Source organism: Rattus norvegicus, chromosome 7, assembly GCF_021556685.1.
Source record: "Rattus norvegicus strain SHRSP/BbbUtx chromosome 7, alternate assembly SHRSP_T2T, whole genome shotgun sequence".
NCBI classification, from domain to species: domain Eukaryota; kingdom Metazoa; phylum Chordata; class Mammalia; order Rodentia; family Muridae; genus Rattus; species Rattus norvegicus.
In genome coordinates this window covers 131,737,169-131,762,216 of record NC_141540.1, presented here as the reverse complement: position 1 = coordinate 131,762,216, position 25,048 = coordinate 131,737,169, and the positions used below count along the sequence as shown (strand labels likewise).

The 25,048-nt window shown below is 43.4% G+C and overlaps 1 protein-coding gene across 48 annotated transcripts in view; it reads left to right on the top strand.

The window, feature by feature from the left end:
- The window catches only part of Kif21a (kinesin family member 21A), a 115,376-nt gene that overhangs the window by 29,130 nt on the left and 61,198 nt on the right, over window positions 1-25,048 (top strand).

Here is a 25,048-nt window from a genome sequence, read left to right as displayed (position 1 = left end):
AACTTGCTTCTCGGGAGCCTCTCACCAATACTGTTTCTTTTCAGCAAGTAACAAACCGTGGCCAAGCCTAGCTGCCCTTGTACTTGAAGGCCTCTCAGTGTTCACTTTTCTTTCTCTCGCTTTTGTTTGCTTTGGGCTGCTCCTGACCCTGTTCCCCTGCATCCAAGCCTGTTTATCAGCGGGCAGCTAGCTCTCTTGAGACTCGCAGAGAGCAGATGGTCTTGTTTTTTGAGGCGTGGAAACAACGGCACAAGGGAACCAGGTCCCTTGCTTTTGTTCACTCAGCTGTGAAGGAGCAGAGCCGGGATTCAAATCCAGATCATTTAAGCTGACACGGGAATCTGCTCAGTCAGCTTGGTACAGTACGGACCACTTGGTGCAAAGCCTGTGTCTGTGAGTGCCGGCATGACTGTCTCTGGATTTTCTGTGGCTTTTCTTCCACTCTTGATTGGAGCAGTCTAGTGAATTTTTAAAGTGTTTTGCATTCTGTCCTATAATTCATGAAATATTCGCCTCATAGACCCAACGGAGATAGACAGTCCATAGATACTGATTTAAAATACATCCCGAGAAGGGAGGTGAGGAGAGAGGGGTGGTTAGAGCAGGTGATGGGAAGAAGCAGTTGATGAGGAGGACCCTTGGATTTGGAGTCAGTGGGCCGCAGAAGCCAGCAGAATCAGATGGTCGTACATATCATGGGAGAGTCAAATCAGCAGCTTGCTTTGGAGGGGCTAGGTCCCCTGGAAGGGAACTCATATATGCCAACTCTGGGCTTTGGTACCAATCATGAATGACATGATTGCTCCTAGGTATGGTTGAGGCGAAGGTTTTATTGTAGGTAGGAGGGAGAAAACATCCAGAGGCATCTGGAAGGGTATAAACTGAACTGGGCCAGGAGAGGAAGAGAAAGAAGAGGAGAGCAGGGTCTTAAAGGACCAAGAGAGAGCACATGGGAACCAAGAGGGCACATAGCCAAAATGGCTGTGGAATACACGTATCAGAAACTGGGGGAAGAGAAGTGAGGCCCAGCTCATGAGCTGGAGAGGTTTAGGATAGGAGCTAGGGTGAGAAGTGCTGGGAGGGGGCACTGGTACTGAGTGAGATTTGTCCTGGGTTTCTTTGAGATCTTATTAACAATACCGCAAATAGTCATCACATGCTACCAAGTACCAGGAACGGGTTACTCCTTGAGTTGATGGCCAAAGGAATCCCCTCAAACATTAAGTCTCTGACTAATATTATTGGTTACTGTCTGCAACCTGATGGGAAGGCACCATTGCTGAATGCTGTTGAACATGGAGAAATAGAGCTGGTGCCCAACTAGAAGCTTTACCTTTACTGGCTGGCCTTCACGGTGCTGGAAGGCAGTGTGTGTGCTACTAGAGGAGGAAAAGAATCAATACCATATAGCCACGTACGCTGGGATCTGCAGTAGTGACCTGCTAGGAAGACGTACTTGTGGAGTAGTGGCACGAATGTTACAGCAGTAACCAACCACTTTCTGTAAGGCCTATTCCATGAGCTGGAACCCATGTTCGATAGTGTTAAATGGCAGGAACACAAGGCAAGGTGGTCAGTGTTCCTCTGCTAAATGAATATAACCATAAAATGACCTCTAGTGACCTATGGTTAAACCCATGGATCGGTGAATTGCTCAGCACCACCAGAGAAGCTTTTTCTTGTAGTAGATAGTAATGAACAGATGTGCCCGATATGCGGACAGTGTGGGGCTTTCGAGTACTTAGCCCTAAGTAGAACATCTTCATCAAAAACCTCTGCTCAAGGTTCAGGGCTCTGTGTGAAAGAGGACATGGAAAGATGGTAGGAGCCAGGGGTGAATGAGTCCAGGGAAACACCACCGTCTTCCAGACACAGCAGGACGAGTTCCAAATAAGAATTCACGAAGCCTGTGACAGCACATGCCAAGAACTGTGCAAGTTCTATCGAGACAAAGTTTCAGCGTGGAAAAGGTGAAGTGGGCACAAAGTCACAGCACTAACTGAAAAGCTGTTTGTCATTGGGAGAGGAGAGAGAATGTTTTCCATTGGAGTAACACTGTATAGCAACCACACTCCAGGCAATGTCCTATGCTCAGGAGAAGGTAGCCAACCCCAAACGGGACTCCTTGGTGTGTGTGTGTGTGTGTGTGTGTGTGTGTGTGTGTGTGTGTGTGTGTGAGTGTGTGAGTGTGAGTGTGTGTGTGAGTGTGTGAGTGTGTGTGAGAGTGTGAGTGTGTGTGAATGTGTGTGTGAGAGTGTGTGTGAGTGAGAGTGTGTGTGAGTGAATGTGTGAGTGTGTGTGTGAGTGTGAGTGTGTGAGTGTGTGAGAGTGTGTGTGTGAGAGTGTGTGTGTGAGAGTGTGTGTGAGTGAATGTGTGTGTGAGTGTGTGTGAGTGTGAATGTGTGTGTGAGTGTGTGAGTGTGAGTGTGTGTGAGTGTGTGAGTGTGTGTGAGTGTGTGTGTGTATGTGCACTCTTTGTGGGGGTTATTTTAACTTTTTTGTTTAGAGAGAAAAAACAATGTGAAGAGGATCTGGGATGAGTTGGAAGAGGAGGAAAACACACAATATGTGAATTTTTAAAAAGACAGTAATGACAGAATAAGGCCGCGATGGAGGAATAACAGCTGACATAGCCCTCTATCCTCCACGCATGGACTGTACACATGAGCACTTGCGTGCACATGGAGAATAAGTCTGCAAGATAGAATGGTGTCTGAAATGCAAACAGGAAAGACAAAGATCTGTGTGTCTGTCTGTAGGCTCTTTAGATACCCTCCAATGCCCTGAGCCTCACAACAGCCTAAGGAGTTCGTTTTGATGCCGATCATTTCTGTTTTGCAGACTGGGAATGTGTTCTGTTTCCTGTCAGGAGTTTTTAGTTTTATTTTTAGTAGAAAAACAATATGTTTTTATCATTTTATAAGAGGCAAACTAAAGTAAGTATGTGTGTAATAAAGAACTGCATATATGCACACCACAACCCTCCATGCTTATTTAATGTTGCGCATATGTGGCATGCATCTGGGAATGAGTTTGGGGACTAGGTGAACTTTTGACTCTCATTTCTGGAGAGACCGATTCTCCTTCCCTTAACAGCCCTTGGTTGCCTGTCGTTTAATTTAATTATCATTGTTTTTTTAAAAGGCCAGAGGCATACAGTGTAGCTATGTAGTTATGACTGGCATTGAACTCACAGAGGTTGTATGGCTGTCTTTAGATGTTTGGGCTTCTGATTGCTTACGAATTATCAGAACTGTGCGTATTGATACATCTGCCTCCTGAGGGCTGATATGAAGAGCGTGTATTACCATACCTAAACAAAAATTAAATATAAATTCACATATATATATATATATGTTGTGTGTCTGTGCATGCCCATGTTTATGTGTGTATCTTATTACACACCTTCAGAGTCAAGGTCAGAGGACAGCTCGCTGGAGTCTAGTCACTGTTTCCACCGTGTGAGTTCGAGGGAATGGATTTTAGGTCGTCAGACTCAGCAGCAGGTACCTTTAAGTGCTGAGGCTTGACTTTGGCCCAGGTTCCTAAGTCCGAATGGCTCCATTAAGGTAAACCAGCATGCCATGTATCACATCCGTCTCGCAGATTCTCATACACAAGATCTGTAGGATCTCCGTAGTTTCTGTCGACTTTGGATACTATTTTAGGGTAAGGAGTACTGTCTGTAAAATATTAACACAGGAAGATCACAGAATAGCACCACAGTTTTAAACGTTTAAATGAAATGCGCCTGTTAATGTTTTATTTATGTCTAATTATTTGCAAGGAGATTGGCCCAGAGTAGCATCGGGGATTTTCTGAGAGAAACCACACATAATTTCCTTTAAGATTTGGTTTAGGAAAATGAGATTTAAATGTGTGGAAGAGATAAGTAGACAAAGACTACATTCGACGTTAACAGGGCATGTGCACACGGAGTGTACCAGATGTATCAAAGGGGGAAAAGTTGGCTTTGGAGAAGCGCTGCTTGGCTGCCCCTGAGCATTGATTAGCATCTGAATGGTGGAGTGAAAGGAGCTGAAACCAAGCATTCCCCAACCGGGAGCGCTAAGGATTTCTGCCAGATGGATTCATTGTTGTTAGACACTCAAGGCCTGGCATAGCCAGCTAGGACTTCTCCGGGCGGCCGAGCCACCGAATCCATTTCTTCTGCTTCTGTTGCTGTTCGAGGCTCCGCATTGTACGGCTTGACACCTCATCCGTTTTTCTTCTCTTTCCGTGCTCTTCCTAACAAAGCCGAGAGGTTTATTGTGAGACTGAAATGACGTTAGATCAAGTCACCCGAGAGCCCCGTACAGTGCCAGGTACATCGTATGTGCTTTGATGCTCAAACTAGCCCAACCTTTGTAATATTTCTTTTTTCTTTTTGGTAAGTTCTCACTCCACTGTGACCCTAGTGATAATTAAAAGTTTTAGTCTTTTCCATCAGTCCTTTGGAGAAAATATTTTAGAAAAATTGTCTTTTAGCCTAATAGCGCTTAATATAGTCTTGGTTTCCCAGGCAATAGAGCCAGGAAAGAGCTCTTTCGGGAGTACAGTCCTGGTGTTGCAAGACTTAGGGAAAGAGGAAGCCAAGCAGAGGAGAGATGGTGGATACAGGGCATCTCATGATTGATTCGTAAACACAAACCACGGTTGTCTCTGTGTGAACCACCTGGAAGTCCTCAGTCCAAACCATCATTTCTTCTTACCCTATTAGTTTCACTGGTGACCCTTTGCATCCTGCCCATGGGCTAGGCCTCCATTTGGGTCGAAATGGGAGGAGACATCTGTAGCTAAGCTACAGCAGGTCTCTCGCAGTGCTGTGGGCTCCCTCTAGATGAAGCTGAGGTAGGGTAGGTGGTTAAACGGGTAGTGCAGGAGGGACTCAGAGATCTGGGAAGGGGCCAGACTGAGTTCGGTACACAACAGATTCTTGACCATGCTATTTATTTCTGAAAGGTTTTCATGTGACGATGCTCATTTTTAATGCACATATCAGATTGTCATTCTTTTTTTTTTGGTTCTTTTTTTCGGAGCTGGGGACTGAACCCAGGGCCTTGCGCTTCCTAGGCAAGCGCTCTACCACTGAGCTAAATCCCCAACCCCCAGATTGTCATTCTTATAGGATGCATTTTCCCACAAGCTCAGCCTCTTTTACTCTCGGACCATTGAGAGCAATGATGTCACTGTCCTGAATCCCTTCAGCCTGGGGCTATGAGAACACGATGCCACAAATGCTCTCACTGAGGAAAGCACCAACCGCTTCTTTGTCCCCCAGCTGAGGGAACCCCTTCTCTGGTCAGTTTGACCTTTCCACTTGCCATTTACTTCCTGGCTAGCATAAATGATTGGCAGAGGCGGTGTGCTGAATTACGTGATTTAACAAAGAAACAAAAGGAGTAACCGGCTGCTTATGAATGTAGCCGGTCTCGGGAGCTAACCAGGGAGGAAAGGCTGAGCAACCCAAAGGTAATCTCCTCTCTGCTCAGCAAAATACATCATACGCATGGCTGCGATCCGAGGGCAGCGGTCCACGGTTGCATCGGTGATGGGAACTGTGAGAAATGGTGGTTGGTATGTGCTATGGTAGATGTGTGCAATTTGATAGATGTGTGTCTGACTCTGTAGTTTTCCAGGCCGGTCTATTCCCATGTAGCTTCAACTATCTATGGCCTTCCTTTACTCAAAATACCAACTATTCATTTACCCTTTGGGGGAAAAAAAAAGACAGCTCCATGTCCTGCTTGTTCACTTCCGTGTATCTTATTCTCTGACTTTTACATTCATCACTTTCTGCCTTTTGGAAATTATTCCGGTTTGTAGCGTTTGTGTTAACCGTTATCTAATGTCTGTAATACAGGTGTGTTTCCCAACCAAATTGTAATCCCCCTCCATGAGCTCAAAGACGTGGTTCAGATCTTTCTGTACTGTGTAGATGGCATCTCTTTTTCAAGTGAACTTGGGCTATCTGAATTTAGAATTTGAAAGATAACTCGGATGAATTTCGGATGTGTACACACCTCTACTGTGTGCCACTCGAACCTGAGGATTAACGAGATTTGGTACTCGTTCCCGAAGTTTGCCATCAGAACTCTCTTCAAGCTGAGGAAGCAGAAGTGGTTAGCATCAGGTACTCCTCCTCCAGATACATGCTTCGGAGATGAGGCCAGCATACATTATGCTGAGCTCCCAGCCATGGCTCCTTCCGTCTTGGAAATAATAAATAATTATACTCCATTATTATAATGTTGATTACTCAATTATCCGATTACCATCACGGGGGAGGGCTGCAGCCAGATGAGCAGCATAACCCAGGGAACGTCACTGCCGTTGGAGAAGAGCCGTGTGTTGGCTTGAACTTGGCTTTCGGTAGTTGATATATTACTTTTCTCATCTTTAAAAGAGTGATAAATATTACCAACGTCAGGGTGCTGTACAGCCTGAAAGCAGCACGTGGGTGTGTGCCTAATAGATACTTAATGAAGGACAGGTGTTGTGTTATTCCTCGGTACCGTTGTTGGTCGTCTTGTTTGGCTGTCACGAGTACAGAGCAAGGGCTCAGTTGCTAGGAGTGCTTGTCCGCTCTGGCAAAGGATCAAACTTTGGTTCCTAGCACCCACATTAGGTGACTCACAGTTGCCAGTAACTCCAGCTCCAGGGGATCAGATACACTTTCTGCCCTTCTCTGTCACTTGCACACACAGGTGACTCTAAACACACACAAGCACATAAATGAGAATACATCTTTAAAGCCCTGACTTGCCTGGCACTTGCTATGTAGACCAGGCTGGTCTTGAATTCAAAGAGGTCTGCTTCTGCCTCCTGAGTGCTGGGATTAAAGGCATATTTCACAGTGCCCAGCCCTCGGTTTTTAATGAACAAGTTTTATGGTTTAGAAAACTGTCTTACTTTACATACATAACTTCTTGTTAATTTTTAAATGATATAACATGAGTCTTAGGACTCCATGTCCATGCTTGTTATACCAAATCATGTTTGGTGTAACACATGAAAGTCATCCCACAGTTGTGTGCTATAACTAGCTTCTTAGTTTTCTCTTCTTTGAATACATTCTAGTCTCTTCAGTAAGAACTTTCTTTTAAACTATTTTTAAAAGATTTATGTGTTTGTATTTATGTGTATGGATGTTTGACTACATGCGTGTTTGGGTACCATATTTATGTCTGGTGCACACAGAGTTCAGAAGACATCATTGGATCCCTTGGGCTGGAGTTACAGACGGATGTGAGCTGCCATGTGGGTGCTGGTGTGAAGCCTGGGTCCTCCACAGCAAGAGCTTTTAACCATTAAGGAAACTACCCAGGAATAATCTGCTTGCCTTTCATTGGAGACTTGGGATTTTCATTGGTTTCCTATTAGAATAGCTCTCTATTATTTTGCATATTAATAACATTGTATATTTCTGTCTTATACCTGTTGCATACCTCAAGTAAACAGCAGTTATTTCAAAGGCTCTTATTCAAATCATTTACGTACACGAAAATAGTGTGGATGTTCTGAGAAGCAGGGAGTGGCTTGCATAACCAGGAGAGAGTGGCTCATAAGGTTTCTTCCCCTTTAAGTAGTTTAAGTAGCTTCCATTTTTTTTATATCCTCCTATGAAAATGCAGGGTTAGAAGAATGCTGTTAGAGGGTTCAGTGTATGGGAGAGGAGATTCAAGGATGAATTAGCAATTCATTTACAGTCACACGAATTGGTTAGATTTGTTGCTGTGGTGGGAGCAGGGCAAGTAGACCAAACGAGGATAGGGTGTGTAGGGATGACGTAATACTGGGGAGATGAGGAAGGTATCAAATTGGTAAATTCAGAATTGCGTAATATCCCAGCAGATCGAGGAGCAGAAGGTGAAAACCACTTGTAACATTTCAAAATAGGTAGACCAAATGTGAACTGAATTTACTCAAGCCGCCATGAATTAAAATGTTAAAGAGTTATTATAACCGGTAAGTAATGGCTGGGAATATTCCAACAGCAGACGACGGACCACAGGGTGGGAATCTGGCATGCTCCAGAAATGTCATCCAGTGGAAATAAATGTATTTTAACCCCCGGGAAACTCTTTGATGCCTCAAAATGGCTTACAAATATTACTTGGCTTTTGGGAATTTTGTGCTTGTGACAGTGGCAAACAGACCCCAGTGGAAAGAGATCTGCTTTTTGGTGCCAATTGGGGCATCAAGGTTATGTGCCACAGGGCCATTCTTTATGAACGGAAGTCTGTGCTAGATATTAGAACGTTTGTTTTTCGGTATCCATCTTGAATGTGTAAAGCAGACTTCCGTACTTCAGAGACATGAAAAGCGCCATGCAGTGTGTGGAAAAGAGGCTGAGAACACACAGGCTTCTTATTTTGTTCATTGCTTTCCATTGTTCTCTGACTTTCAGGAGATGCTAATGTGTACATCGGCTTTTTATTGAGTCAATTTTAGGTAAATGTTGAATGAATTTTAATCTATATGAGATTTTCTTTCCCATTCTCCATGGTTTGTGGCTTCATTTGTGGGGGGAATTTTATTTTTATTTTTAATTTATTTATTTTAATGTATATGAGTACACTGCAGCTGTCTTCGGACACACCAGAACAGGGCATCGGATCTCATTATAGGCGGTTGTGAGCCACCATGTGGTTGCTGGGAGTTGAACTCAGGACCCCTTGAAGAGCAGTCAGTGCTCTTAACCTCTGAGCCATCTCTCCAGCTTGGGGGTGGGGGTGTTAATTTGTATTATTTTTCATGATCTGATCTAATGGTCCTGGAAACTTCTTTTCTAGGAGAATGGGTACCTTCCAAGCTTCTTGCATAAAGGAGGGATAGTCTGAGGGGACTTGTATGGAATAGTCTGAGGGGTTGTGGTCCAGTTGTGTGCCTCTGTGTATCTGAGTGCTATGTCCTCTTCAGAATCCTTGAGGCTCTAGGCCAGTTCGAGGGGCTTATCTCCAAGTTACCACAGTCACACCCACAATAAAAAGTCTGAATTTTTAACTTTTGGCTTCTGGGCTCTGCAAATCCCTAATTTTATGGAGGAATAGTTAAAGAGGTAATAACTTGTTGGGCTGTCTCTCCTCCTCTGTCTAGGGGAGAGCTGGCCTCTCAGGATTCTATCACGTAAGCTGAAACTTCTTCCCTTCCTGTCGTAACCATACTTGTGTGGAACCTGGAGGAGCAGACATTTAACCAGTGAAGACTCTTCTTTCTAGCCGTTCAGCCAACGTCTACTTGCAGGTGTCGCACATGACTCTCCTCAGAGCTGAGCTTCCTTGTCGAGCCAGTGTAGACTTTGGAAGCCTTTTCTTACTTTTCTTCAAGCTGGTTGCATGCTCTCCATTGCAGGGCTGAGCTCTCTGTGGAGCCAGTAGAGTTGACTTGTCTCGGAGGACTTTTATGAAGCATCAGAAAGAAACCAAGATGAAACATACCAGTATTTTAGTCCCTAATTAATTATCCTTAACATGTCCCTTTAAGCTAGAAAGCTTAGTTCATTCTTTAAGTGTGTGCCGGATACTTTTATACCAACTTTACACAGCTAAAGTCCTCTAAGAGGAGTCAACCTCCATTAAGAAAATGTTTCCATAAGTCTGGCTGTACACAAGCCTGAAGGGCATTTTCTTAATTAGTGATTGATGTGGAAAGGCTGCTGTAGGTGGTGCCATCTCTGGGCTGGTCCTAGGTTCTATAAGAAAGCAGGCTGATCAAGCCATTGGGAGCAAGCCAGTAAGCAGCACCCCTTCGTAGCCTCCGCATCAGCTCCTGCCTCCAGGTTCCTGCCCTGCTTGAGTTCCTATCTAGACTTCTTTGATGATGAACTGTGATATGAAAATGTAAGCCCAATAAACCCTTTCTTCCTCAAGTTGTTCTGGTCACAGCAGTAGAAACCCTTAACTGAGACAAAGTGTAAAGGGAAGTTCCCAGAAAGAAAGATCAAGTCATGACTGCACAAAGATTCTACAGAGCTAAACATCCATCCAATCGGAAACTCGTGATTGTGGAGAATTAAGAGGTTGCAAAGCCAGGTACAAATTATCTTGGGCTGCTTTTAGTTCCCATAATAACCACCCATTCTCCACTCTGGTGTCTTCCCTAACATCTTTTTGACTATCAGGTAGAAGCTTTAGAATTAGTCTTAGCCGACTGCTGGCTTCCGACAATCCAAACTTGAGGATGATTATCAGGTAGCATCCGAGGCCTTCGGTAGAGTTTCCTGCCCTTGGTTGTAATTGGCGCTGCGATCTCCCAATAGTGTACTTGGTAAATGCCTTACTACCAGGTTCTTTGTTCTAACTGTGGAAGTCTCATGTAATGGCTTTTGCTTTGGAACATGTTATTCCAGATAATCCGGATCTAAGTTCTCAGGCTATGTTGACTTCGTTTGGGCTCATCTCCTTGGCCTATGGAAGAGAAGGCTGGGCTTGGTATTGGCGCTGGCTCCCTAACGGTCAAGGAGGTAGCTAGTGAATGTTTTGTTCCGACATCGTAAAGGTCAGCAGCTTGTCATCTGGCAGATTCCTGTGTTCTCCTTACTCACTACTTAGTTCAACCTCTCTACATCAGTAAACCTAGGGTGGCAACTACCTCCGGCTGCCGGAGTCCATGTTTGTTAGGGCATAGGTTGGGCTGTTTGGACAAAGAGCTCAAATTACAAGGGCTCAATTAAAGTAGAAGTTTGCTGCTCTTCACGATTAGAGGTAACTTATAAACAGCCTAGAGCCCATAAGTTCATTGCGTTGGGGATCCAGGATCCTGTTCTGTTGTCTTATTGTTCCTTCCATGTTGATCTGGTCACGTGATTCAAGATGGCAGTATATCTATCACTTTGGTCTGCTCTCTGGACAGGGATGATTCATCCTTTGTACATAAGGATATACTGTTGGTTTTAACCTGGACTTGACCGTCTGGCTACATAGAGGCTTAAGACATGCAGGGAAACTGGGTCAACAATTAATAGCAAGAATATAAATAAATAAATAAATAAATAAATAAATAAATAAATAAGAGACTGGATTTTGAAGTACGGTTAGGAACTCAGCCACAAAAAGTAAAGTACTTGTTTGAATTTTGAAGACTAAGAGAAAACCAAACCCCAAGTAAACAAAGTTTTTTTTTTTTACCACATTGAAGGTTAATGGTTGGATAGGATAAGCCACAGTAGTCTAGGTTTTGGCACCCGCCTGTGTGGTATAGAAAACTTGATTGCCTTTATAACGATTTCCTTTGCAGTTCACTTTCTAGAGGCCGCGGTGAACATGCACTTGTGTATTGTATTTGAAACCCTGTGTTTAAAAATTCATTTCTTTACCCGTGAGTTTTTCCTCTCATTAATATTTAAGGAGGGGTAACGTACAGTGTAGACTCAAAATAGCATCTCAAGAGTCTCAGCTTTTACATCGAGATCCCCCTAACTACAAGGAAATAAAATCTGTAATGTTACGGTTCAACCGGACATTTCTGAGTCTTCAAGTCTTATCCAAAAACCTAGCATGCACTTTGCATTCTCTACTTTGTATACTGGCCCTGTGCACCGCAGTAATGTTTACAGTCCTTATCTATCCAGTGCAAAGTTGACGTTCCGGAGGATGTGCACCAGGTTTTCTCTTTCCCTATAGATGCAGTGCTCAGTCCGAAGGGAATGGTTGTGACGACTGGGTGGTTCTTATACAGAGCACACACTACATGTTTGATTTGTGTTTCTGAGCACCCAATGAATGAAAAGATACTTGGTTTGCCCCTCATCTTCCCTGTTTGTCCAGTGGCTGCTTTTCTTATCTTAATTTCCTGTTCTTTAAGCTGAATCAAAACTTTCTCTCTGCCCCCATCCCCAAAGTGAAGTTTTGACTACAGTGCATGTGCCTAAGGCAGGGCAGTTGTTGGGGATTTAGCTCAATGGTAAAGCGCTTGCCTAGCAAGCGCAAGGCCCTGGGTTCGGTCCCCAGCTCCGAAAAAAAGAAAGAAAAAAAAATCTTACGTCCTAAGGCAGGGCAGTTATCCTGTGATCTTTGCCCCCTATTCCTTGCTCTGTGTCATCAACCCCCTTGGCTTGAGGCGGACAGTGACTGTGGCTTGCTGGAAATCAGTCGAACAGGCAAAAGTAGTGAGACGTCCCTTGTTATGTAGAGACGAAGGCTTGGTGGGTTGGAACAACAGCTTCTCCTGTGGTAAGTGCCTCACTCTGGGAGGTCCCCCAGGCTGGAGGTTAGAGCTGAGACCTACCTGGCCATGTGCCAGCAAGACAATACAGCTCTCACTTCTACTCAGTAAAGCCACTAAACTCTTCAATAACCCGAATGAGCTCAATTCCAGCTAAGAACCACCCCAAGCCTCATGCTCACATTCCAGCCTGGTGAACCTCTAGCTGTGACGTTTGACTTATAGAAACTAGGTTCTGGCATATGCATTTTGTTTGTGTGTATTTATGTATGTATGTATGTGTGTGTGTATGTTAGTATGTGAGTACTTTTGTGCATGCATATTCATGTATGTATACATGTTTGTATGTATTAGTATGTGAGTACTTTTGTGCATGCATATTCATGTATGTATGTATACATGTTTGTATGTATTAGTATGTGAGTACTTTTGTGCATGCATATTCATGTATGTATGTATACATGTTTGTATGTATTAGTATGTGAGTACTTTTGTGCATGCATATTCATGTATGTATACATGTTTGTATGTATTAGTATGTGAGTACTTTTGTGCATGCATATTCATGTATGTATACATGTTTGTATGTATTAGTATGTGAGTACTTTTGTGCATGCATATTCATGTATGTATACATGTTTGTATGTATTAGTATGTGAGTACTTTTGTGCATGCATATTTATGTATGTATGTATATTTGTATGTATTAGTATGTGAATACTTTTGTGCATGCGTGTGGACATATGTGCATATTGAGGCCAGAGTTATAACTTACTGTCTTATTTTGGGGGACTGGCTCTTTTACTGGACCTGGAACTCACCAGTTCAGCCAGACTGTCTGGCCAGTGAGCTCTGGTGACCCACTTGTCTCTGTCTTCCCCGTGTTGGGGGTTATACGTATGCATTGCTGTGCCTAGCTTCTCTGTGCAAGCTGTGGATAATCTAACACAGGTCCTATGCTTGCAGGGCAAACATTTTACCAAAGGAGCCATCTTTCAAAAGCCTCTGTGTTTGCTTAGAACAGTAAACTGGTTGCATAATAATAAAAGCAATTACTCAAAATCCTGTGGCTTGAGAGGCAAAAAAAAAAAAAAAAAAAAAAAAGTTCATGCTCTACACCCCATCTCCCTACATCCTTATGTGACTACGTGTACTGGGGCTGCTTCTCCAAAGCCGGCGGACTGGAGCCTGCAACCTAGAGCTGGATCTACAAATTTCCACTTTCGTTTCATTTCCTTGTTTGAGTTTGGCTTGTAAAACACGTGCCTGTTTGTTTGATGGATTTCTTTTAGATGAGCATAAAGGTGGGCTAGTTCGATCTTGGTGGCCATGCTGAAATTGTGTATAACCGACTTCCAGGCACTTGAGTCGTCTCAGTGGTCCAACAGCTCTCTGGAAACAGTAGACTTCGACTTATAATCAGAAGCTTTCTTAGGTGAAAAGGGTACAGCTTTGCTCGTTGATTCATTTTCTGTTTCTGTTTCCTCAGAATGTGCCTATCAAAGTCCTCTTTCCTCTCCCTCCTCATGCAAGCCTTTTCTGTCATTACCTCCTATCTTTAAGGTTTGGAGGCAGCATGACATTACTGTCACCTGAAGATTATTCAGTGTTTGACACGTCCTCAGCATCAAAATACAAATTTCCATAAGCTCCCATGTGATGCGATCTGTATGGTCCTGTAGCATGTTGAGTTACAGTTGATTTGTTTTGCCTTATTTTCTGTATGGCATAGCAAAATTATAGATGGCAGGGACTTAATATTTATCCTTTCTTTCTCCTATATATTTCTCAGTAGAGCACAGTGTTATACAAATAAAGGATTGATTTTTTTTAATGGAATTGATTCTGGAAGGATGTCTTTCCCTGTTTTCTGGAAACAATTGATTCTTATAGTTGGCTTCAAATCTGGCTTAGCCCGCCATTCTGTCGAGAAGGCAAGAACCATTATGGTCACCTTGTCTGAGGGGGAAGCTAATGGCTTTAGATAGCTCTTAATGTCAAAAAATCAAAAGCAAACCTCTAATGGCTTCTCACTCAGTGTCTTAGACTTGGGTCTTACCTTTACTGCCTGAGCTCATGGACAGCAGGATCCGGGGAACTTCAATGCAGAAAGAAGATCCAGTTCATTTACCAAAGATACTTTGTTCTCTTTAAGTGTTTCTTTCAAACATTCAGGAGGTAAAATGTCCCGGGGGAAAGCCGAGTTGCTCCCGTTCTTCCACTTTCAAGTCTGACTACATGTCAATGGTAATGGGTGTTTTAAAGTTAACGGGGAGATTAAATAGGCAGGAGTCACAGGGACTGCTGTTCGCAGCTTTCTGTCACAGGCTTCATGAGCTACTGTCAAGTTCCATGCATGGCATTCGTCTGACCTTCTAAGTGACAAGCACTCTGAAAAACAAAGCAACTGCATCTTAGCTATTGAAAACTTGATTTTATTGAAAGGAAATTTTATTTCACATGCTCCTGTGTGGTCTGTGCATGACTTTAAAAATACAGTATTCTAATTGTGTAAGAGATTGAAAAATTACTATTTAACAAAAGTTGACTTGTTCCTTGTCTCTTATTGATATTCTTCAGGCCAGGTCTGCCTCATTACACTTAGCAAGCAGGGTAGCTGAAGATGTAGTTATTTTCATAGTGAATTCAGTGCAGTATAAAAATAATTTAATTTTGTCTTATTTAGTGCAGCATAAGAGAACAATTTAATAATTATGACTAGTATACTGTACCTCTTAAGAAATTTTTTTGGTAACATATCTTTAAAATAATTAAATACACAGTGCTATGTTATGGAAAAGGAGCATTCAGATATGATCTAAGGTTTAGTAACAATCCAGTTATGTCTGTTTGGTGTGTGTGTGTGTGTGTGTGTGTGTGTGTGTGTGTGTGTGTGTGTAATGTGCTGTGTGTTTGTTCCTGGGTATAAGAGCATGTGTGGGTGGAGGCTGGAGGATAATGTTGAGTAGATTCCTCAGGAGCCATCATCTTGTTGCTTGAGACATATTGGACCAGAATAATAAGATTTCAAGATTCGGGGGTTTTTTTTGTTTTGTTTTTTATATTTATTTATTTGTGTTATGTAGGTGAGTACACTGTCTCTGTCTTCAGACATACCAGTAGAGGGCATCCGATCCCATTATAGATGGTTGGGGGCCACCATGTGGTTGCTGGGAATTGAACTCAGGACCTCTGGAAGAGCACTCAGGTGCTCTTAACCGCTGAGCCATCTCTCCAGCCATAACGATTCGTTTTTATTTTATGCATATGAATGCCTTGCTTGCATGTAGGTTTCTGTAGCAGGTAGGTGCAGTGCCCTCAGAGGTCAGAAGAGAGAGCGTTTCATCCCGCCATGTGGGTACTTAGAACTGAACCCAGGGCCTCCTCAAGAGTAGTCAGTGCTCTTTAACTGCCGAGCCAGCCGTCTCTTCAGCCCCACTAAGATTGTATTTAGTAGGAAAAATATGGTGGAAGAAGTGGTATTGTTTTGGGGGTGTGGCCAGGGGACCCTAGCAGATGGGGTTAAGGTCTCCCCCAAGCGTCGCTGCTCCTCACTGCTTCAGAAAGTTTGGCCCTGGCCTAACAATGTGTTGGAGTCACTCAGAGAGCCTACTCGCAATGTAGAGTCTGGGTCCCACCTCTGGAAATTCTGATTTAACATGTTTGGGTGGGACGTGGGAATCTGCATTAGCGTTTACTGAGAACAAAGTAAACACGTTGAACTTACCGGGCCATTCCATCCTGGGGCCAGGCCTGAGAACTGGTACCATTCTTATCTGTTGCCAGTAGCTGACACTCCCTCCGTGGCTTCAACCTGTTTTTGGTGTGCTGATTATCGATACACTTCCTTGTCCTTTTGACTGAGGTATGCAGCTCCGAGGTCGTACAGGATCACCTGCTGTTAGTGCCCCATGAGTTCTGTACCTCAGATGGTTCTATTTCCCACGGCTCCCTTGGAATGATTGCTAGTTGGGCCCTCGTTTCCTTCACAATTGACCTAGTTTGAACAGTGGATTATAAGATGGTTGTTCACTGTGCCTTACAGTTGGAGACACTCACTACCTGTTCAAAGGAAGCTGGAGGTCAAGAATTAGTTTCCCTTGCCATTGTAACGAATTGTCACAAGGCTTTAAGGAGCACGGAGATTCTTTTCCTAGAGCTCAAAAATCCTAAAGTGGTTGGGCAGGGCTGTATTCTTTCTGGAAGCTTTGGGGTGAATCTTCCATTGTTTGTGAAGCTACATGTATTCTTTGGTTTTTGATCTGTTATTTTTATAGAGTCGTATCTGTTTTTCTCGTAAAGGAATAATCTAATAAGAGGATAGTATTAGTAGGCAGTATAGAATACGATACTCTCTTACTTTCCAAAAGCATGTATAGTTTCATTTATAATTTTGCAAAATGATTTAGGAAATTCCATGCATAATTATAACGGGCTAAGTTGTATCTTATTGTATTTTAGATAGTTTTCTATGCCGTGGGCTGGCCTTCTCCTTGCTACTTTGTAGCTAAAACTGACCTTGAGCTCTGAATCCTCCTGCTTTTACATCCCCAGGGCTGGCGCTGCACTGCTGGCTTTAGTATTCATGCAGTGTCTTATCCCTTAGAAAGCATGAGGAAAAGGGGGTCTTACAGTTCCTATGGTGTGCTGAGAATGTCGAGAACAGAAAGTAGATGGTTAAGATGGGATAGAGGCTACCTTGATGTGGCATCTGTTTACTGGAGTGGACTAGAGAAGGGTTAAAAGGTGGACCAGAAACCTCAGTGGCTTGATATCATGACAAAATGATAGCTGCTCTAACTTTTAGAAAATTAAAAATAAGTAAAACGTAATTCACCCTAAGACTCCAATGGAGAACCAGTAAGTGGCAGCCATGAGGAAGATCACTGAGCACAGCAGTAGAGCTAAGGAGGACAAAGGCTCGGTGCCAAGGATCTGCTGGTGACAGTTTACTAGGAAGAGCAGCAGTGTCAATCTAGGAGGTACCAGAAGAGCAGGTTACAGATAGGTGTGAGCAAAAGGGCCTCGGAGAGTGGGAATCGGGTCAGGTCATTGGGTGAACTAGAAAACTACCACTGCGGCACGGGATGAGATCAGCATCCCTCAAGCAACAGAACACAGCGAAACAGAGTTAGCCAAGGCGTGCACGCCACAGGAAGTTCCCAGTGCCCACAGAACTGGATCAGGGACGGCAGTGCTTTTTACTGACCTGGTAAGGAAGTCAACAGTGGCCAAGTGTAGAAAGAAGGGTGGTGGCTCTCTTCCTTCTTGGAAAACATCTTAACCGGTCAGTTAGCAAAAGCAAAGCTTATTTATCCCTTGGAAGTGGGAGAGCTATACTGTAAAAGTTCAAAGAGCACTGTTTCCACGCCTTTGAAAATATGGGTTTGGTTGTCTGTGTCCTTGTACTTGGGTTAACATTAGTGCTACTGGTCTAGTTTTGACAGGACATATGGGTTCTTGCGCACACAATGGTTTGCTATAAATTCCAGCATCAGGGCATTATTTATCTCTGCAGTACCTACAGTCACTAGCATTCCAGTCTTTAGCATCCAGTTCACACAATTCAGATTAAGAATTTACTTTACCATAATAACTTACCATCATAATTACAGTTCCCTCTAAACCAAACTAGTTACCTAGGGAGTTCCGTTTCTGAATGAAGTTCTCTTATTGGTGACAGAGATAAAAACAATTATAATAACGACGTGAGAAAATCCCCATTTTGTAAAGATGTAGTTCAATTTCAGGACGTTCTTGCCTGACATACAAGAGGCCCTGGGTTCTGTTTTCAGCAACACCTTCCTTTCTGTATTGCACACACACACACACACACACACACACACAGAGTGTTTGAAAATAGGGGGGAACTGGTTGTTAAGAATGGTTTCAGTGGGAGAGGGAGTGGGGATGTGTGTGAAAATGACCACGTTCATTAGAGACACGTCTGAAATTGCCAGTGAATTAACAGAATGCCGTCAAGTTCCCAATGGAGCTGGATCTGTGACTCAGGGTGTAGAGAACTTGATGCTCTTGTAGAGCACCCGAGTTCAGCTCCCAGAAGCCACAGGAGGTGGCTTGCAACCTCTAATAATTCCAGCTCCAGGGGATCTGACAATCTCTCCTGGACTTTGCAGGCACCCGCACACATGCGGTAGACATACATATAGACACACACAAGTCCACACGAAAAGGTTCTTGGTGTATCCCACACTGAGGTGAAGGACAGTGTGAAGAGAGCTTGGTTACTCTTTTCATTACTGTGAAAAAAAATTGGAATGGTGCCTGTTCTTTGCAGATGAAGGGGTGAAACACTCCACTCGATTGTCTTTGGCATTATGTCTAGACACAGTTGTGTGCCTGTATCCATAGGTAATGTTCAGCGCTGAATTTATATATGCTTAGGGGAAAAAACTCAGGCTTTTCAAAGTGTGCTTAAAAAAGAAAATTAAAGCGGAAGTTAAAGGAGACAAAAAGTAAATATTACAAAGTTCGTGGAAGACCTAGAATCATTTGCGATATCATGCTGACTGGAGAGGAAACTGGTTTAGGGGATATTCAAATGACCTTGTAGTAATAGTACCAGCAATTTATACACACCTAGGCTTCCATTGCCACATGGTGTCTCATCTGTTCAAGATGCCGCCGTGTGGGTTTGGCAGTGATATCTTAGAGATGTTTCATGGGTGAAGGAATTGAGGCGGAGAGAGTAACTTACCCAGAGTTGGGGCTAGTGTGGGTGAAGACCTATGAGGAGTTTGATATTTGATATCTGATCATAAGATGGCAAGCTCGCCTTTTACCATATCATGAGTAGTGGCAGAGATACAGTACTCCAGTTGGAGCCTAAGACCTTTTATCCCTCACAGGACCTTCAATTCTGCGATGTGCATATTTTAAGCTGGCTTCTCATTCCCTCCTGACCTACTAGATGCAACGCAGAGGCACCCATTGTGTGGATGCTGTGCACGCAGTCAGGAGAAATGTCGTCGTAAGAAGGCTTGGGGATTCACTGCTCAGATGGGAAGCAAAAGCAAAAGGCAACCTTTGTCTGATGGAAGATGCTCCCTTTTAAGGTTGCGTGCTGAAAACAAGATTTGATCTCTTAGCTTATTTAATATATTCAGATATAAAAAATAGTTTGGCTATTGTGAAGGCAAAAAATGGGAGGCAAGGCAGGATTTTGACAAAGTTGCCAGATTCGTTCTCGGAATGCCCTGGGACTTTCGGATGGCACCACTAGAGTCATAGTCATTTCCCCAGTGGCCACCAGAATACGGGCTGGTTATCTCGTGCTGGAGTTCTCGATAGGAATGAAGAAGAAGACGAAAGGCATTCAACTAATAATGGGTGTGGTGTGTAGCAGGAAAAGGGAGTTTATTGCTTCTTTTAAAAGGCTGACATAGAAAACCTTTGCTTTGTTTTCTTCATTAGTTAAAATGTGACTTGAACCCATAGTGAACCTTAAAAATACCAAGCTAAGCTCTTCATCTTATAGCTTATAGTAAATTAGAGATCATTAGAGTGTCATTGAATAGTGTTTTTTAAAAAGTTTTATTTATTATATGTAAGTACACTGTAGCTGTCTTCAGATACACCAGAACAGAGAACAGGGCATCATATCTCATTACAGATGGTTGTAAGCCACCATGTGGTTGCTGGGCTTTGAACTCAGGACCTCTGGAAGAGCAGTCAGTGCCCTTAGCATGGAGTTATCTCTCCAGCCCCAAACAGTGTTTAAGAATGAGTTTCTATTACCTAAGCAGGAGCAGTACACAGCATTGGGGCCAAACTTTCGAGCTGGTGTAGTTTATCAGAGTCCGTGAGGAAACACTTGTGCAATTACTCCCTTTTATGTCATTTGTAAGATGTATTCTCTATCTGTAGAGAGTCGCTAATGGAGAGACAGAAATTCAGTTGGATGTCTACTATATGAAAATCATGAACAGGTGTCCGGAGGGATAAATAATTCAGCTCAAGGAAGGGTAAAGAGTGTCAAAGTCTGTGAGACGATGACATCTTATAAACGGTTGGCAGATACAGAGGGGATCCATGTTCCAGGTCCGTAGTTCAGGGAAGCACATAGCTGAGCCCTCACGGAAGCCTAAAGAATATCGCAGTGACTTGATGTGAATCAAGTTGTTGCAATTCAGAAAACAAGGATGCTCACAGCAGAGGTTAGGAAAACAGGAGGTTATGGATCAAATTACATTGTATTCTTTTCCATCTAGTTGTCTGTCCATCCACCCACCCACTCACCCATCCATATGCGTCAAATTACATTTTATTCTTTTCCATCTGTCTATATATCCACCCACCCCTATCTGTCTGTCTGTCCGTCCATCCATCCATCCATCCATCCACCCACGAGACAGGCTCTTGCAGTGCATTCCTGGGTGTCCAGGAACATGCTCTGAAGATCAGGGTGGACTGGAACTCACAGAGATCGTCCAGCTCCTGTCTCATACGTGCTGGAATTAAAGGCACGTGCCACTACATGTGGCCTAGAAAAAGTTTTCCAGGAATGCTGACATAAGACGACCTACATTCTGTCAGAATACTGGGTTTCCTGTAAGCGCAGGAAGGGGAAGGTTCAGACGTGAGGTGAGGGCTGCATCTGTTCTCTTTTCTTTACCTTGAAATTCAAAAAGCTTGTGTTGTGGTTCTCTTCAACCCAGTTACAACAAATTATAGTGTTTAGGACTTCATAATTACAGAGGTAGCATAATTATATGTGTAATTATGTATTTGTAATAGTTTAGATGTATAGATATAATTATAGATAAGTAATCTATAATTATTTATATGTTATATATAGTTTACCAATATAATCTTGATGGACAGTATTAGAATATTTCATTCTAAAGAGTTAGGCCATTTGTTTTACGCAGGTCTCCCTTTAGGAAGCTACTTGAACTGTATCGACTTGTATGATTATACATTTTAAAAACCTGGAAGGATTTTTGAAAAGTTTTAGCCAAAATGCTTATATTGCAAAATGTACAGTTCATTGTCAGGGTTAGATACGTACATTTCATGATGTGATACTGTGCATAAAACTACTAAGAAATAGAGTTTGAAAATATGCAGTGGCAAATCTCAAGATTCTTTCTCTTTTGTTTCTTAGTTTTTGGTAAGGGGAGACATTGTTTCTTTTCTTGTCTGATTTCAGATTCTTTCAGTATTGCAGTTGTAGCTACACAAACGTGGAGCTCTTTTCATTAGAAGCAGTGAGCTGGGCTTGAACTTAAAGCGAGAAAATTTTCACTCAGATGTGATTAGGGATTTGGCCAGCTTAAAAGGCTAATTTTTGAAGGAGGATTGAGAGAAAATTTCGCAGGGAACCTTTTTTTTTTAAATTTAAAAAAATTTTTTTAAATTTTTTTATTAACTTGAGTATTCCTTATTTACATTTCGAATGTTATTCCCTTTCCCGGTTGGTTTCCAGGCCAACATCCCCCTAACCCCTCCCCATCCCCTTCTTTATGGGTGTTCCCCTCCCTATCCTCCCCCCCATTGCCGCCCTCCCCCCAACAATCACATTCACTGGGGGTTCAGTCTTAGCAGGACCAAGGGCTTCCCCTTCCACTGGTGCTCTTACTAGGATATTCATTGCTACCTATGAGGTCAGAGTCCAGGGTCAGTCCATGTATAGTCTTTAGGTAGTGGCTTAGTCCCTGGAAGCTCTGGTTGGTTGGCATTGTTGTTCATATGGGGTCTCGAGCCCCTTCAAGCTCTTTCAGTCCTTTTTCTGATTCCTTCATCAACAGGGGTCCTGTTCTCAGTTCAGTGGTTTAATGATGGCATTCGCCTCTGTGTTTGCTGTATTCTGGCTGTGTCTCTCAGGAGCGATCTACATCCGGTTCCTGTCGGCCTGCACTTCTTTACTTCATCCATCTTATCTAACTGGGTGGCTGTATATGTATGGGCCACATGTGGGGCAGACTCTGAATGGGGCAGGGAACTTTTGAGGAAAGTCCCCACTTTTCTGCGTCGTGGGAGGCCTTGCCCGTGTCTGGTAGAAAAAGGGCTCAGCTTGTCTTGTTGACAGCTAAAACCATGTTTTCCTCTCTGCCCATGCGAATGAATGGACCTGGGCACCATCTGTATTTTAAGCAGATCCTCCCTTCGATTAGCAAGAGTAGTCATCAGGTGAGCATAGGTTAGGAGGTCAGTGTAAAGACAGAATGACAATGGGATTCTAAAATGGACTGACAGATCTGCAATTCAAATGGCCCCTAATTTTTCTCAGTTGTGTTGAAACACCACAAATGGAAAGTGAACAGTCCAGTCAGTCAGCTTATGGGCATAATAATTTACTCAAGATCGAGTAACTGGTTGCAGAGAAGAGCACAATGCTCACTCTCTTTTTTTTTTTTTTTCTTTTTTTCGGAGCTGGGGACTGAACCCAGGGCCTTGCGCTTGCTAGGCAAGTGCTCTACCACTGAGCTAAATCCCCAATCCCCACAGTGCTCACTCTTATGATTAGATTGTGTTCTACCACAACGGATTTATTATGTTCTTGGAGTGGCCTGGCCGTCCTAAAGCTGGTAGAGAGCAGGGGCCTGGAGTTAATGAGGTGGCCTCTCGGGGAGAGAGAGCATACCGAGCTCACATACGATTTTGTGCTGGAGGGCAAAGAGGCCAGAGGAGCATCCAGATTTGCTGCTATCTGGATAGAGATTGGAACTGAGGTGTCCAATTTGGTAAGGGAGTCTTGAATAGAAGTGGGGGGCGTCTGAGAAAGGGGACATGTATTTGAAGGCACAAGAGCAAAAAGAGTGCAGCTTGTTTGTGAATGGGCGAGAAACCCTCACCACTTTCCTCGCCAATGGAAATCCTCTTTAAATGCAGGGAGTAGCGAGACGAAGCAGAGAATGACATGGGTGGAGTTTGTTGACCCCACAACCGATGCGCGTTGTGCAGAACAGACTTCTGGGGACAGGATTGGGTGGAAGCTTTGAGAGGAGTAAGAGATAGCAAGGGCCTTCATTAGGGGGATGTGAAGGGTGAGAAAAACCGTGGTGGACTGAAGAGCATCTCAGGAATTATTACTGTCTCCTGAGCTAGATTATGGGCAGAATGCAGAAGAGGGTGGAACTGATATTCTCTTGAGGTGCTGTTTCCGTCTTCCCAACGATGAGCAGCCATTCTCCCAAAAACAGCTGGAGTTTGATACGGCTTCCTTCTCACAACCAAGTGAGGCGGAGCAGGACAGGAGCTGTTCGGAAACAAGAGAATCTTAATTTTGGCGAACACTGCTTAACGAGAACACACAGAAAAAAAGGGTCGAAGGTGCTGTTACCATGGGCTGTTTTACTAATGTATTACTTTTTAAATTGTCCTTTTAAGTTTGGCCTGCAGCGATAGGCTTTGCCGCGGCATCTTTGCCGTGTGTTGTTAGACTTTTTATTCTTGTTCATTCCTCTCCCCAACTACCCTCTCCCACGTCCGTCCGTGCCCTACCTAAGCAGTTTCTTTTCACCCCATTACTCTCACCTACTGCTTTTTTTTTATTATCGTCCTTAAGATCCCTTCTTCCGCCCCATGGTCCTTCATTTAGTTTTAGGATCCACATACGTCTATTTAAATGCATGCATAAATCATTTCAAATTTAAGTTCATTGGCTGTTTTATGATCTCTAATCATAGCTTCTTGTAAGGAGTTTTTCCATTGTTTCATATTAACCCCTTGCCTTTTCTTTTTCAACCCCCCCCCGCCCCGGTGTGTGTACATATGTGCACAGAAGTCAGTCAGAGAAGATGTTAGATCCCTGTAGCCGTAGTTATGTACAGTTAAGAGCTACATGTTGTGGGCCCTGGGACCAAACTCCAGTCCTCTGCAAGAGCAGGAGTGTTCTCACTGGAGAGCTATCTCTCCATCCACCTTTGTCTTCCCATAGTACAGTGTCCTACAGGAAAACAGTGCTAGATCTAGAATTATGGGAATTATGGTTCCCCTGCACGGTGAGGACATTGGTGCGCTACAGTGAGAGAACTGTAGCCCGAGCTTCTCGATGGGCACGCCATGGCTCTTTGAGACTCCTTGGTGGCTGCTCTCTTTCTTTAAAGCAAACGTTATTGGAAACACTAGCAAAGAAGAACAACACCACAGGAAAGAAATAGCATTGCATAAGTAAGTGGAATTTATGCCTACCTCAGTATTATCCTGTCTACCCTCCTGTCTTTGCATCACATCTGGACTTGTGCTTGAGTTACTCTTAATAAATACAGACGGACTTATTCTACCTCACTGGTTTTGACTTTGACCTTTGATCTCATGAAACAGGGATGTGGCACTAATGCCTTTAAAATCATGATACTTTTTCTGCCTTTATCCCTATGTATTTCGTCTGTGTGGTTGTCGTGTTTTTCTGTGTTAAACTGCTCGTGTTTCTCCATGGCCAGCAGGGATCTGTTAAGACACCATCGAGCACTGGTGCTTCAGCCCTGGATGTCATGTCTGTAGAGTAAACTGAATGCCTACAGTCTAGTTTGCTCTGTTACGAACGTATCACCATACTCACTTTCCTTCTTCGAGGACAAGATTTGAACCTACCAACAGGATTCAGAACAGGGAAGTCCTGGCCTCTGGATGGGTGGGATGGGTACATGCCATGATCTTCCGTGGGAAGGAGGACAAGCCCGTCTGATTTCCCTGGCCTTTGCTTTAGAGAGAAAATATTGGAACTTCTCTTTGTCTCTGTTGTTAGTTTGGCTTGGAACACTCTTGCTCCCGATGCGTTTTAGTCCCTGCCCACACAGTAAAGTTGTCGTATGCGTGTGTATCATTAGCAAATGATTACCGGTATATGCGTGTATTGTGGAAATCTACTTAAACATGTTACGGTATCGTCAGTCACCGTCAAATGTGTTCAGAAACT